Source organism: Cajanus cajan, chromosome 6 (genome assembly GCF_000230855.2).
Source record: "Cajanus cajan strain Asha chromosome 6, NIPB_CcT2T_4, whole genome shotgun sequence".
NCBI classification, from domain to species: Eukaryota; Viridiplantae; Streptophyta; class Magnoliopsida; order Fabales; family Fabaceae; genus Cajanus; species Cajanus cajan.
In genome coordinates this window covers 7,299,949-7,315,413 of record NC_138522.1, presented here as the reverse complement: position 1 = coordinate 7,315,413, position 15,465 = coordinate 7,299,949, and the positions used below count along the sequence as shown (strand labels likewise).

The window sequence follows — 15,465 nt, the reverse complement described above, 5'->3', positions numbered from 1 at the left end:
CTAAAATTTTATATCATATAAAAATCGAATAGTTTATAAACAATATCTTTCTTTAATTTATTAAAACTCTTTGAATAATAAAATCATTACAATTTAACAAATCTAAAAATAGTTGACAATAATTCAAATACGTCCATATTAACTATACTCATAAACTTGGGGTGGGAACAATACCTAAAGCTATTCTACTTAGTGTCGGGACAATTCATAAAATTATTCTTGTGTAATCATAAAATGTTTTTGGTAGATTTTTTATGCGAAAATTCTAATGTGAGATAATTAATTACTTTAACTTATTTGTGTTGTTTGTAAACTTTTGTATTACCTTCTTTTTTTGTAAATTTTTTAAGCCATGTATGTACAATGAAGGTGTTTTTCAAATTAATTTGTTCACTTTCTGAATTACTTAATTCTTATATAGTTAAAAGTAATATATATTTACCCATGTTGAGAATAAAATATTAAAAAGTAATACTATTTAATTTCATTCCTAATTATAAGACTTTTTCAAATTTCAATTAAATTACATTTTTTAAGAAAATTAGTTAATTTAGTTAAGAATATTGAATTTATCAATAATTTAAACTGTTTTTATAAAATTATTTTTAATATTAATCTCTTAAATTAACATTTTATCTTTTTACTTAATCCTTTTTCATCTAATTAAGTAATGTTTGAAAGAGAGAGATATTTATGTATCTATTTATTTTCTCCATTCATAATAAAAGAGAGACAATTTTTATCTAATTAATTTCAAATATTTATTATTTTTTTATCTTAAAAATTATTAATTAAATGAGGTGTTTTAGAGAAAAATAATTAATACAACTGATAATTATAAAAAATATTATAAAAAAGACTAGTAAAAAATTGAGTGAAAAGAGTATTAATTATAATATAAATTTCGAAAAAGGGTCTTATATAATATGTATTTCAATGACTTCGTACGTAAAAATGAGTAGCTCGAGTTGGTCTTCTCAAATTTCAAGTTATTGCCACCTGATCAATTCAATCAAACATCATGATGTTACACTGAGTAATAAATAAAATAGAAAATAACAATGTTAACTAGTGAAATAATACTGATTATAAATTCAGTTCCTATAGATTAAATTTGATCAACTATGGCTTGATCGCAAAGCAAGCCTTTAAAATTAACCATGTCATCTACAAAGGTGTTGGTAGATTCGCAACATAATTAGCTTAGAAATCGATTCACAACCTACCCAACATTCTCATTAGTTAGAAAAGCATAATTGTCAAAATGTTAATGAAATTCCATGCAGAATTCAATGAACATTGGTACTGTTGCACTTTCTAATTACTATCGTTTACCCCCGTTAATTATGAGTTTTCGAAATCTACAACTTTTTAAAATTAAAAGTATATAATAAACTACTCCAAAAAATTATAAATGTCAAATTATTGATTGATGTGACATATACTTTATTATATCCAATATGCCAAAATATTATATATTAAAAAAATAACCTATATTATAGTTATTTAATTGATTTTTACTAGGCTAAACACCACAAAAAGTACAATGAATCACAACATACAACCCTGGATCTGGCTCATAATCACCTCATTCATCATATTACAACCTCAAAAAAAATAAAAAACCTAACCTCAAATTATTTCATAGAAGCAATAATTGTGAGGGGGGTGGGGGGAGTTTCCAGAACTCTCAACTTAAGCTTTTCCACCTCAAATTCGAGCTTTTTAGATCCTCAATCAAATAACTCAACTTGATATATATACTTTATGGGCGAAATTAGAACTCCTAAATGGTTCAGATGAATAAAAGGTCTTTCTGGTTTCGAGAAATTTTTTTTCTAAAATTTGGAGAATGAAACTTATTCCAATTTTCAATTTTCTATTTATATATCAACCCTTTTCATAACCAACTTCAACCTCTTCTTAAACCATGACTTTATAATTTAACTCTAGATCCACTCATCCCTATACCTCCTATAAACAATGACAACTCAACATACAACATAAAATAAATCATATAATCAAACAATAACATACATATGACAAATAATAGTATTACATTTAGTCCTTGAATTTTTTTGATTTTTATTTTTAGTCTTAAACATTTTTTTCTATAAATATTTTCGGTCCTTAATATCAATATTTTTTTGGTTTATGAAAGAATTTTTAGTGATTAAAATAATATATATATATATATATATATATATATATATATATTTAAGAAATAAAAGAAAAAATAACAAAATTTTATAGACTAAAAATATATTTATTCACAAATTGAATCGTTAGATTGATAAAAGAACCAAATTGAATAATTTGGGTACAGTTCCACTCAAATAATAATAAAATTGAGCCAAAATATTAATCTTAATTTGGATTAATTAGTATTTATTTGTTACGATATTTATAAATAGTCCTATTTAAATAACAATTGTTGGAATATATAGTTTGTACTTCTATACTAATCTATAACTATAATAAAGATAATATATCTATTTGACATACATTTTTTTTTATTGTTTTATCTCTTTAACTATCTTTAAACAACACTTTCTCTCTCACTATTTTTTATTTTATTTTATTTTATCTTCTATTTCACCATAAAATTTTCTCTTTAGACTTCTTTCTCTTAGAAACCAGCTACTCTATTATTTTTATCTTTTTATTTTTATTTTGAAAATACATAGATATCAAGTTCTTTTTCTTTCACTAATAACATATATAAAAGGGAATAACTTTATTTGTGTCCAATTCTTTCAATATTTTTATATCTCACTATCATTTTTCAATCTTTTTCCACCAGTTCTTAAAGATAAAATAGGAATTAAAAGAAAAATATGCACAATAAATTAACTAACTACTCCATCGAAGATAACTGCTATTTTTTTTTAAATAGAGGAAATAGTGCCCTTTTTCTAGCTTGTAATAATAAGAGAAAAATAGATAATGCATCTCCAAATTAACTGTCTTTTTTTTTTTATATTAATAATGAATAATGATAAAGCTTACAAGTGATGTGCAGTTTTGCCTTTGACTGGAATAACAAAAAACAAAAGGCCCTGAACGAACCTTTGGGGCCCTATTGTCATAACTATGTCCCCTCCAATATTAGTCAAAATTTAGTAGCTGAATTGATGCATTCAAAGGGACTAAAATCTAATCCACAACCCCTAATTTCTTTCTTCGGAACAATCATCTAGCTTAATTTGTATTATCCCTGGCACTAACAAAACATCACTAAAAATAATAATAATAATAATAATAATAATAATAATAATAATAATAATAATAATAATAATAAAAGCCTATGATTTTGATTTGTCCTTGACCCACGTGCCACATACCAATAACATGGTGACACATGGCCTCAAAAAATAGAAAGTAGAAACTAAACGAGCCAATCACGGAAGAAGTGGAAGTGGCGCACATCCAATGCTAATTTTCCCCTCCTTTAATTATACCTTCACACATGCCATTAACCATAGTATATTATTATCTTTAGAGTAGATAATCTAGATTAAGCAATGACGAGAGAATCGTAGCTAGCTATTACTTTTCTTTAGTTGGGGCCATTGTACAAGAAGATTTGAAGAAAAGGTTGTTTGTCTTCATCTCAATGTAACCAAAAAGATTTGTGTGCATAATCCAAGGTCGAAAATCTAATGGTTCATGTGTGATAGCTAGGATTAAGGATGATGGGCATGCATCCCTCCCCCTCAGCAACACCACAATAAAATAATGACAATTATAGATTAAGATATTGTTCTTTGAAATGGTGATTACGTGAGTTGTCCCTTCAAAACACTGAGAGTGGTGGGCAAGGAGACACTAAAATAGAGAACAAAATTATTCAAAGACACTTATTATTATTATGTGTTTGCCATTGTTGGGGGAGTGGGTTATACTGTGGACAGTGTATAAAGCAAGCAACATGGAGTAGAGGCTACATATGTGAATCACAATTGGGATTTATACTCAATTTTCTTCTAATCGATACTTTTTGAGCTGGAGTGTTCATCTTCTTTTTTTTTCGTTGAAAAAATATATACTAGATTAGTTAATAAGTTAACTCGTACAAATAAAATAAAATAAGTATATTGTTTTTATTTGAAGTAACAGTGCAATTCAAAATAAAGTAATAAGAATAAGAAATGAAAAGCAGATAAATAATTTTATTTTGATCAAACAAACTTATAAATTAGCCAAATCAAATAACATTTTCCTTTGTCCTTTCATATTTCTGCTTTTAATTTATTTTTGTGCGGAGTGTTGACAAAGATACTAACATTTTCTTTGACTTTATATATATACTTTTTTATGTGTGGACAATAAATAATAACATTTTCCTTAACATATTTGCTTTGTGTTTTATATTTTTAGCGAGCAAGTTTTTTTGTTATGTTGACAAATTGGATGGACTATAACTCAGCAAGTTAATATAGTAGTTATACATTTTGTACTCATTTTGGGATGATCTAATTAGCAAAAACTCGTATTTAATTCTCATCACGTACGAAAAATCATCAAATCATTGAGTAATATGAGCAAGATTAGTATTAGACGCAATGAACGAAAATGCTCGTGACAAGAAAAAAAATGGAGGGACTACTTTTTTTGTTTGCTTGCTCACTGTCTTTTCTTCTGAGAAAAAATTGAGCTTGGTGACATTTTAGTATTTTTGGGCCCAACATAGAGTGAATTCACTCTCCCTTACTCTCTTTTCTTGGAAAAATTGGGCCTTAAGATTTTTGGTCACTTATTAGATCCTATATTGGAGCCCCTTCATAATTGGGCTTCTCTTATTTTTTTTGGTTTACTGTAGGCCCAAAATCTGAATACTCCATCTTTTTGCTTCTTTATTTGGGCCTTATCGGGTTTTACTAACCGAAAACCCAATAAAATCCACATTCAAATGCAGCACCCAAACCCTAACCCTAACGGCCCACGATAAATAAACACACCTATAAATATCACCTCTAAAACCCTATTCTTTCATTCTTCCACCATATGCTTCTGTTGGCCGGTTAGGGTTCATTGCACCGCTCGGTGGTATGCTCCATATTACTGTTTTCGTTGATTCATTCTATGGTAGTAGTTGCAGTATTGTATGAATTCCGATTATGTTCATCACTATTTTGATTTCAATTTCAATTGTTATGTTTTTGCGTTGACGATGGAAAAGTGAAAACTCCCTATGAGGAAAGATCTCCCATAATTGATAGGAAGTGCCGTATGACACTCTAAACGCAGTGCCGATTCAAAGAACGTTCTCATCCACCAATTGTAGCTCTTGTTGCCATTGGTCGAGAACGTTCTTTTCGGTGCTGTGTGTGTGATTTGAAACGGGTCTCTGAGGGTTTTTTTTTTTTTTAAACTTTAATTTTGAATTTTTTTTGTGTCCGATGCCACGTCGCTGGTAGCCACAAGTGAGCATTGACCAGCGATGCTATGATTGGACCAAAAGAAAGAGTGAAATTCATTCGTTTCGCATCCTGATAGGAACCTGCGGATCTCATGAAATTATGATCTGCGGAGCCGATTTATGCGATTACATTTCTTTTGTTCTATGAAACAATTTCACGTTTTGTTTTTATGTTATTGTCTGTGTGTTTGGTAGTTAGTGAAGCCGATGAGGATTAATTTGAATTGGAATTACCGTCTGAACACAATTGATGTGAATTTCTGGCTGACTGAGGCTTCACCACTGTTTAGCACCATCTTTGTGCTTTTGTAGAGTTGATTTTTTACACTTTTCAAAGCAAATATTATTTGAGGATGACTTTTTTTAAGACTTTTGTTTAGTGTTTGTTAAATGGTTATTTTTAATTAATGTTATAATTTGGTTGTTTAAATTTCGAAATACATGTTATAAATAGTTTGAATAATATTGGAATCAATGAAATGAAAGCCAAAGTTAAAAATTTGAGACATATTTCTAAAATTTGCATAGAAAATAAGGAGGACAAAAACGCTTTCAATATTTTTTGTATAAATTTTTAAATGAAATAACGCTGTAAATAAGAAACTATTTAATAATCTCAACATTGATATTTTCCAACAAAGTATTATTTACAAGTCTTTTCAGGTTTTCACAAGATCACAAGAAACTATGTATAGATAACTCACGTAATTGGAGATATAAAAATTCGATTAAGAGATACAAAGTTCTAAAAAGATATAAAAATTCGATTAAGAGATACAAAGTTCTAAAAAGATATAAAAATTCGATTAAGAGATACAAAGTTCTAAAAAAGTTTTAAGATACAAGTTTTAATGAGTTTTAAGATCGTCCTTAGATATTGTTCGAAACATCACTCATTTTAGAATTATAAGGCTCACATAATGATAAATATGTGTATCAATGTCTTTTTAAAGATCTTAGGCTTTCAATTCCTTTTTCTCCTTTTGAATGTGAGTTTCTAAATATAGAATCAATGTAGCTCCAACTTAATTACATCCAAATATAGTAGAAACTTTTTAAATTAATAATGTCAGGACCGAAGAAATTTATTAATTTAGAGAGTTATTAATTTATTGATAAATTAATAATTATTAATTTAAAGAGTTTTTAAGTAATTATATTGTACATATCAAATAAAAAGATAAATTAGTTTATGTCTTTTAGAATTACGTTGCAGCGAATCTTGAGACTTAACATAAATTAGTAATTTTTGAAGTACATATGCATTGAAAATTAATACGTAATGACTATTGAATCATATTTCAATAGAATGTAATATATTTTTTTTTCGGTTTCTATGAGTTATTAATTTATGATTTTCTTGGGATCGAAAATTATAAAGGGATCTCCCGAAAAATTATTATCTTATTATTTTATCGAGTTTTTCAATTTTTTACATTGGCCCAAGTCGGGACCGGACAAATTTATTATTTTAGAGAGTTTATTAATTATTTTTTAAAACTTGACATATTTATAGTGATCCTAAGTTAGATGTTGTTTTCCAATGTGAACAGGAAACCTAAATTCATCTTTTATTGGCAATCCCAACCCCTTAAGTTCATTGGATTTGAGGGTATTGTTCTAACTCCATTTGAGGAATAAGGCATTAGTAAACTGCATTTGTTACCTCACTATTTGGAAAGTAAAACTATTTTGTAACTTTCTAACTTGGATAATTTTCTCAATGATTTAGAAAGTGTGTACTTGTAATTATAAGTTTTCTTTTTATTGTTGTGGTTGTTGTTATTCTTACTTTCTAATATGTGTTTTTCTCCATTTACAAATATCATGGGCCGAAGTAAATGACTTAAATTAAAAACTAAGTTTAACTTGGGAGAAAAGGACATCTCAAATGATCATGAAAATCAAAGTAACCTTTAAGGAAAGAGAAAAATACCAAAAATTTAGTCAATAATGAAGAAAGTACCGAGAAAGAAGTTAATACTTCAATTCAAAAGAATTTTTTAAAGAATTATATTAGCAATGTCACCTTTAAGGAAGTAACAATATCAATGAATTTAGTTGTTGAGAGGTTGAATGAAAATACTAAGTTAATGAATGATAGTAGGGAGATATAAAAAACTCTTGAAGTTGGAAATGTGATTGAGACTTCTACTAGGACATCACTTCTTTTAGTTGAGCCATCTGTTCAACCATCTAGTTCTCAAGTCGAACCAATGAATCGACTAAGATGTGTTTATCAAAGGTATGATACCAATTGCCCTTTGGCAAGGTCAAATCACATGAGTATGTCCCTTGATGTCACTTTATTAAGGAATATTAACCTCATTGTAAAAGCATTTTATGAGGAGGATCCAACCTACATTACTAATAAAGCAATTATTGAGAATATTAGTCCACTTGAAGGGTCATATTCTGTACATTGTTGTTGTGGATCATTGGTAGAAAAATGGAAGAAGAATTTGGTACAAATGGATAAGATGAAAGTAGAGAATGCTCAAATCTAGACATTAAATACTGAGTTAAATGAGACTGAAAAAATCTAGTAAAAACAACTAAATCATTCACTATTATAGTTAAGGCTAACCAATCTTACTCTATAAAAGTTGGAAATTTATTGGACAAGTTGAAGGTTGTTGAAAGTGAAATAGAGGTTAAGATTAAGACTTTTGAAGAAAGAGTTACTAAAGAATTTGAAGATTAGATTAAGGAGCATGAAAATAAGGCTAAAATTCTTCAAGAAAAAGTTAAAATGTCTAGAGAAAATAATAAAGGTTTGCCAAAGTGTCATAGTTGCAAATGGGAAGAAAATTACCCACCTAAAGAAAGGATTAGAGTTGTCTAAGTTAACTAATGGAAACTTGGATAAAGAACTTATCAATGTACAATGTTAAATTGTGGTTGAACATAGAAGAGATTTTGTTTAAGCTATTCGCCAAGTTAAATTTCTTTAGGTATTGATCTTAATCAAGTTCATATTAATAAAGATGTTTTTGATGAAAAGTTTGTTGATGAAGATGATCTTCTTGATGATAATAACAAAGAAGGAATGAAAGAGAAAAAAAGAAATTATGATTGAATATGAATGAATAGTTTTTTATCATAGTAATTTTTGTAAAGATTGAGTTTGTTAGTTATTCCAATATTTTTCATTGTAATATTATATCAATAATATTAAGTGTTATGACTTTTTTTATATAAAATTTCTTTATATTAGCAAAATTTGATACTCAAATTACTGTTCTATGAGTTTTGCCAATTTTAATTAATTCAATAAGTATTAAACCTTTGAACTCAATTACTGTATTATGGCTTTGAATTTGACAATTTTATTAAGCATTATGGCTTCGAATTCGACCATTTAAGTTTTATTTAAACATGTAAAAGAATATATAAAGAATAAATAGAGATACAAGATAAATTAAATGATGCAAATATCTCAAAATAAAAGGAATTTTTCTTTACTTTAGATAACAATCATTTTTGCACAACTTTTTACTTTATTTACTTAAGGTGTACATCATTAAAACCTCCTCAATCAAAATTCTTATGTTTTTTACATAAGGAAAAAAGACCAGGGTAGGAAAAAAAGTACGTCACCTAAGGATACATTTTAACTAAAGTAGGACTTCAAATGAGTAGTATTCCAAGTTCTTGGTAGAACCTTGCTTCTCAACTCTATTAGTCTATATGCACCATTTTGTAAACTTTCTAATATATGGTAATGCCTTTTCCAATTTGCGACAAACATCCTTGCTGAAGAATCTTCCCTTGCTTTCCTGTTATTCTCCATAGTAATTCTCCTTCATAGAAACTTCTTGTTTTGAGTTTAGAATTGTATCATTGTGAGGTGTGTAGTTTGCAAACTTTTTCCTTTATCTGAGCATTTTCTCTAACCTTATCAAAGAGGTCAATATCATTATGCACTTCTTCGTTTTGAACTCGATGAAAAGCTAGCCTTTTGAGTTAGTTCCCTTGCTTCCATAGGAATTTAGCGTGCTCTTCCATTTTTCTTTACTACCTTCAATTTTTCTCTACCACTTAATTCATTCTTGTTGGATGCATTTTGGAATTTAGTATGTTTTTCCATTTGTAAATCCAGTGGCTCTTATGCAAAGTTTGTCCATATTAATCGGTTGTCTACAACATAATCTGTCAACAAAAGGTCTTCGTTTAAGGGACATGAGCATAGAATGTACGACAACTTCAAGATTGAGATTGCAAAGTTTCTCAATACAAATCGATTCTCTTCCTTAATGATTTTTCATCTCCTTGTCTCAAATTTGCAAGAGCACCTAAAGTAATATGATGAGGTTGAGTAGTGTCATATTGTGTTGTAAAGCATTGTACAAGAGTGTCAAAGTTATCTATAGATCTCGAGGGTAATTAAGTATATAAACTCAATGCTTATCCTTTTAATGAAGTTGGGAAAACAAGACACATGATAACATATTCGTTTGTGTGGAGATTCATATGAGTAATGTAAGCATCAATATGCTCGTTAGGATCGATGTGTTATCATATCGTTTGATGTTTAATGTCTTCCACCCTATAGGAAGGGGGTTTTCCATTATTCCATCAACAAAAGGATGTCTTTAAACTATATAATGACCTTATAAATGATGAGATTGATTGTGAGTAACTTCATGTTCAGATTGGTATGTATGAGTTGGAGGAGGAGAATGATATTCTTCTTCTTAAGTATGCCCATGATTGGATTCATTTTTGTGATTGTTGATGTCGCAATTAAGATCAAATGGTGTTATTTTTGTCAGTTGAAATCATTAGTCAAAGTTTTGTTTAAGGCATTTTGAATAAAGTCCTAGTTTCTAGAACCAGTTTTCTTTATTTTCGGTTTGTTATCATGAAGCGTGGATTGTTACCACGTGGGTTAGTATGTGTCATTTCCGTTTCATGTACGTGGGTCAGTACGTGTCATTTATGTTTCATTTCTGTTTCATGTAGGCTTATATAAGCCACTTTCATTCCATTGAATAAGATACAGATTTTCCTTCAATATTTCTTTACGTTACATTTCTGCGATTAACAATTGGTATCAGAGCTCCGTAAGGGGCCTGGTACAGTGTGAGGAAAGAAACATTGAGAAATAGTGAGAGTGAGGAAAAGAAAATATTTCAAAAGTTCACCATGTCTGCGTCTAAAAAATTTGTTCAGCCAGCCATTCCGAAGTTCGATGGCCACTATGAATTTTGGTCAATGACAATGGAAAACTTCCTACGAAGTAAAGAAATGTGGCACCTTATAGAAGAAGGTATACCAACCCCTACACCTGGAGCAACACCAACTGAGGCACAACGAAAGAGTATAGAAGAGGCCAAGCTCAAAGACTTGAAAGTCAAGAATTTCTTATTTCAAGCCATTGACAGAGAAATTCTTGAAACTATTCTTGACAAAGGAACATCAAAGGCAATATGGAGCTCCATGCAGAGAAAGTATCAAGGGTCCACAAAGGTGAAACAAGCACAACTTCAGGCACTGAGAAGAGAGTTTGAATTGCTTGCTATGAAAGAAGGGGAGACGGTGGACAACTACATGGGCAGGATTCTCCATGTGGTCAACAAAATGAAATCAAATGGTGAGGCAATGGAGGAAAGTACGGTTGTTAGCAAACTACTAAGATCTTTGACATCCAAGTTCAACTATGTTGTATGTTCAATAGAGGAGTCAAATGATTTGGGTATCTTGAGCATTGATGAACTACATGGCAGCCTTTTCGTGCATGAGCAACGCATGCAAGGTTTCCAAACAGAAGAACATGTCTTGAAGATAACCAATGACGATAGACCTACTAGGGGTAGAGGAGGCAAAGGTTCATTCAGAGGGGGATGCAACAAAGGAGGAAAAGGCAGACAACCACTCAATAAAGCAATCATTGAGTGCTTTAAGTGTCACAAGATGGGTCCCTTTCAATATGAGTGCCCAGATTGGGAGAAGAAGGCCAATTATGCGGAGCTTGAAGAAGAGGACGAAGACCTCTTACTAGTGGCATACGAAGAGCTGCATCAAACCATACTTGAGGAAGTATGGTTCCTAGACTCTGGCTGCAGCAATCACATGACAGGAAACAAGGAATGATTTTCAAAAATGGAAAAGGGATTATGTAGAACTGTGAAACTTGGAAATAATACCACGATGACAGTTGTAGGTAAAGGGAGCATTCGTGTGCAAATCAATGGCATTACTCAGGTAATATCCGATGTTTACTTTGTCCCTGAGCTTAAGAACAATTTACTAAGCTTAGGCCAACTCCAAGAAAAGGGGTTATCCATCTTAATCCAAAATGGCAACTACAAAGTGCTTCATCCGGAGAAAGGTTTAATCATGCACACCAATATGAGGGGAAACAGAATGTTTTATGTTACAGCCTCTACAACACCTAAAGATCCCATGTGTATGCAAGCTCACACCACCTTAGACCAGGAAACCCATCTGTGGCATTGTCGTTTTGGCCACCATAACTACAAAGGGCTAAACACACTGGCTTGTAAGGAGATGGTCATTGGACTTCCACCACTGAAGTTCCTAAAAAGAATTTGCGTTACTTGTCTCATTGGCAAGCAACAACGAAAGTCAATACCAAGGAAAAGCTTGTGGAGGGCCTCAAAGCAACTTCAGCTAATCCATGTTGATATTTGTGGTCCCATCACACCATCCTCAAACAACAAGAGGTACATATTAAGCTTCATTGATGATTTTTCTCGTAAAACCTGGATCTAGTTTTTGCAAGAGAAATCAGAAGCATTTACTATGTTCAAAAGATTCAAAGCTTGCGTTGAAAAGGAAGCTGGTGCATGCATCACTTGTCTAAGGATCGATCAAGGAGGTGAATTTACGTCAACAGAGTTTGAAGATTTTTGCAAGGATCAAGGAATCTCTAGACAATTAACAACTGCTTATACGCCTCAACAAAATGGAGTCACCAAACGGAGAAACAAAACACTTATGAATAGGGATGGCAAATATACCCATACCCGCAGGTAATACCTGAACCCTTCCCGACTTTGACGGGGAATACCCGGTTTGACCGGGTACGGGTACGAGTATGTACTTACTCGTCCCGTACCCGTACCTGTATCCGTCCCCGTTCTCATTTTTAATTTAATACTCACTTTCAATTTAATTATATTAAAAAAATTTAATATTTTTTTATGTGCGATTACTTATTATAATATGAGATAAAGAAATAACTTAATTATAATTATAATATAATATAAAAAATAATTTAAAAATATCATTTTTTTTACAAAAAATAAAAAATAAAAAAATTGACGGGTACGGGTACGGGTACGGGTATACCCGATACCTGACGGGGACAGGGATGAGGATGAAAATCTATACCCGACGGGTATGGGGACGGGGACGGGGATGGGTTGAACTCGCGGGGACGAGGACGAGTATCATGAAACCCGTACCAAACCCGCCCCGTTGCCATCCCTAGTTATGAATGCACTAAAAGCAACACTAAATGATAGACAAGTTCCCAAAGCTTTTTGGCCTGAAGCAGTTAGATGGTGTGTACACGTGCAAAATCGAAGCCCAACTTCAGCAATCGAACAAAAAACCCCAAAGGAAGCGTGGAGTGGAGACAAGCCAAAAGTGGATCATTTTCGGGTCTTTGGATGTATAGCTCATGCTCACATACCAGATCAAAAGAGAAGCAAGCTCGACGACAAAAGCAAACGACGTGTCTTCCTAGGAGTGAGTGATGAATCTAAAGCTTACAGATTATTTGATCCTATAAAAAAGAAAGTCATTGTGAGCCGAGATGTAATCTTTGAAGAAGACAAGAGTTGGGATTGGCAAGGAACTGAAGAAGGACGCAAAACTGATGCACTGGACTGGGAAGAACAAATAACTGAAACTGGAAGTGAAGACCAAGGATCTACACAACATGAAAAAGCAAACAACGATGGCGTCACTCTTGGTGCTTCCTCAAGTCGCCCAAGAGAGCTCAGACCAAATAGGATCAGACCGCTAGCAGATGACGATGAACACGACTGCCCAGTTGAAGGGAGGGCAATAAGGCATAGAAGAAAACCAACTTGGATGACAGATTATACACACTTCTCTATTGAAGAAGCAAGCCTAATGGCATTGATGATGGCTGAAAACGGGAGTGACCCTCACTCGTACGAGGAAGCATCCCAAAACATGAAATGGAGAGAAGCAATGAATATGGAGATCCAAGCAATTGAAAGAAACAAAACGTGGGAACTAACTGACGCTCTAAAAGGAGTCACACCTATTGGAGTTAAATGGGTGTTTAAAACCAAGCTCAATGAACGTGGGAATGTTGAGAAGCATAAGGCACGGTTGGTGGCAAAAAGGTATTCACAATAGTATGTCGTGGATTACACCGAAGTATTTGCCCCAGTAGCATGACTTGACACTGTGTGAGTACTGTTAGCTTTAGCAGCTCAACATAGATGGGAGGTGTTCCAACTTGACGTGAAGAGTGCCTTTCTTCATGGTGAGCTCAAGGAAGAAGTGTACGTACAACAGCCTGAAGGTTTTGTCAAAAAAGGCAAAGAAGATAAAGTCTACAGATTAAAAAAGGCATTATATGGCCTTAAACAAGCTCCTAGAGCTTGGTACAACAAAATTGAGACATACTTTGCCAAAGAGAATTTTGAAAAGTGTCCTAGTGAACACACTTTGTTTACCAAGAAAAATGAAGGCAACATTCTGATAGTTAGCCTTTATGTGATGATCTGATTTTCATTGGAAATAATAAAAGGATGTGTGAACAATTTAAAGGTTCAATGATGCTAGAATTTGATATGTTTGACTTGGGAAGGATGAGACATTTCCTCGGAATATAAGTAATTCAAAGTGATGCTGGGATTTTCATTTGTCAGCGAAGATATGCTCAAGAAATACTGGCACGGTTCAACATGACAGATTGTAATCCAGTAAGGAATCCAATTGTTCCAGGTACCAACTTGTCAAAGGATGAGGATGGCTCTAGAGTTGACGCTATGAAATTCAGACAAGTAGTAGGTTGTCTCATGTATCTAACCGTAACTTGCCCTGACTTAATGTTTGGGGTCAGTCTGATCAGTAGGTTCATGGCCGATCCAAAAGAATCACACTGGGCAGCAACAAAAAGGCTTCTACGATATGTGAAAGGAACTACAGAGCACAAAATTTTCTACAAAATTGAAGGAAGAAGCACAAGCCTTATAGCTTATACTGACAACAACTATGCAGGAGACTTGGATGATCGTAGAATCACTTCTGGCTTAGTACTTGTGATGGGATCTGGAGCCGTGTCATGGGCCTCGAAGAAGCAACCCATTGTAAGTTCGTCTACCACTGAGGCAGGATACATTACTGCAGCGTCCTGTGCTTTTCAATGTATTTGGATTAGAGGAATTCTAGATCAACTTGGAGCTAAAGAGAAGGAAGCAATTGGCACAATGATATTATGTGACAATAATTCTACCATTCAATTGTCCAAGAATCCAGCTTTCATGGCAGAAGCAAACATATTGCAGTAAGATTTCATTTTCTTAGAGATTTGGTAAAAGACGAGGTTGTGAGACTAAGGTATTGCAGTTCTGAGAACCAAGTTGCGGATATAATGACAAAACCATTAAAGCTTGAGAGATTTGAAAAGCTTCGAAGCATGCTTGGAGTAATGAAAGTCATTGAAGTAAGCTAGATGCTGCAAATGTATCTAGCTTAAGGGAGGGAATGTCAGTTGAAATCATTAGTCAAAGTTTTGTTTAAGGCATTTTGAATAAAGTCCTAGTTTCTAGAACCAGTTTTCTTTATTTTCGGTTTGTTATCATGAAGCATTGATTGTTACCACGTGGGTTAGTACGTGTCATTTCCGTTTCATGTACGTGGGTCAGTACGTGTCATTTCTATTTCATTTCTGTTTCATGTAGGCTTATATAAGCCACTTTCATTCCATTGAATAAGATACAGATTTTCCTTCAATATTTCTTTACGTTACATTTCTGCGATTAACAATTTTAGCATGTAACACTTGGACATTAGCCTCATGTTGGTGACAC

The 15,465-nt window shown here is 32.3% G+C and overlaps 1 long non-coding RNA gene and 3 other non-coding genes across 4 annotated transcripts; all 4 read left to right on the top strand.

Annotated features, from left to right (window-relative positions):
* Positions 1-4,339: 4,339 nt before the first annotated feature.
* Positions 4,340-7,200, top strand: LOC145958925 (uncharacterized). Its single transcript, XR_014434502.1, has 2 exons — positions 4,340-5,049; positions 6,976-7,200. It is a non-coding gene; the product is annotated as an uncharacterized LOC145958925 (long non-coding RNA).
* Positions 5,189-5,359, top strand: LOC114916587 (small nucleolar RNA Z112). The gene has a single exon (XR_003805144.1). It is a non-coding gene; the product is annotated as a small nucleolar RNA Z112 (small nucleolar RNA).
* Positions 5,397-5,556, top strand: LOC114916602 (small nucleolar RNA snoR2/U65). The gene has a single exon (XR_003805159.1). It is a non-coding gene; the product is annotated as a small nucleolar RNA snoR2/U65 (small nucleolar RNA).
* LOC114916594 (small nucleolar RNA snoR77Y) lies at positions 5,624-5,702 on the top strand. Its single transcript, XR_003805151.1, has one exon. It is a non-coding gene; the product is annotated as a small nucleolar RNA snoR77Y (small nucleolar RNA).
* Positions 7,201-15,465: the final 8,265 nt, after the last annotated feature.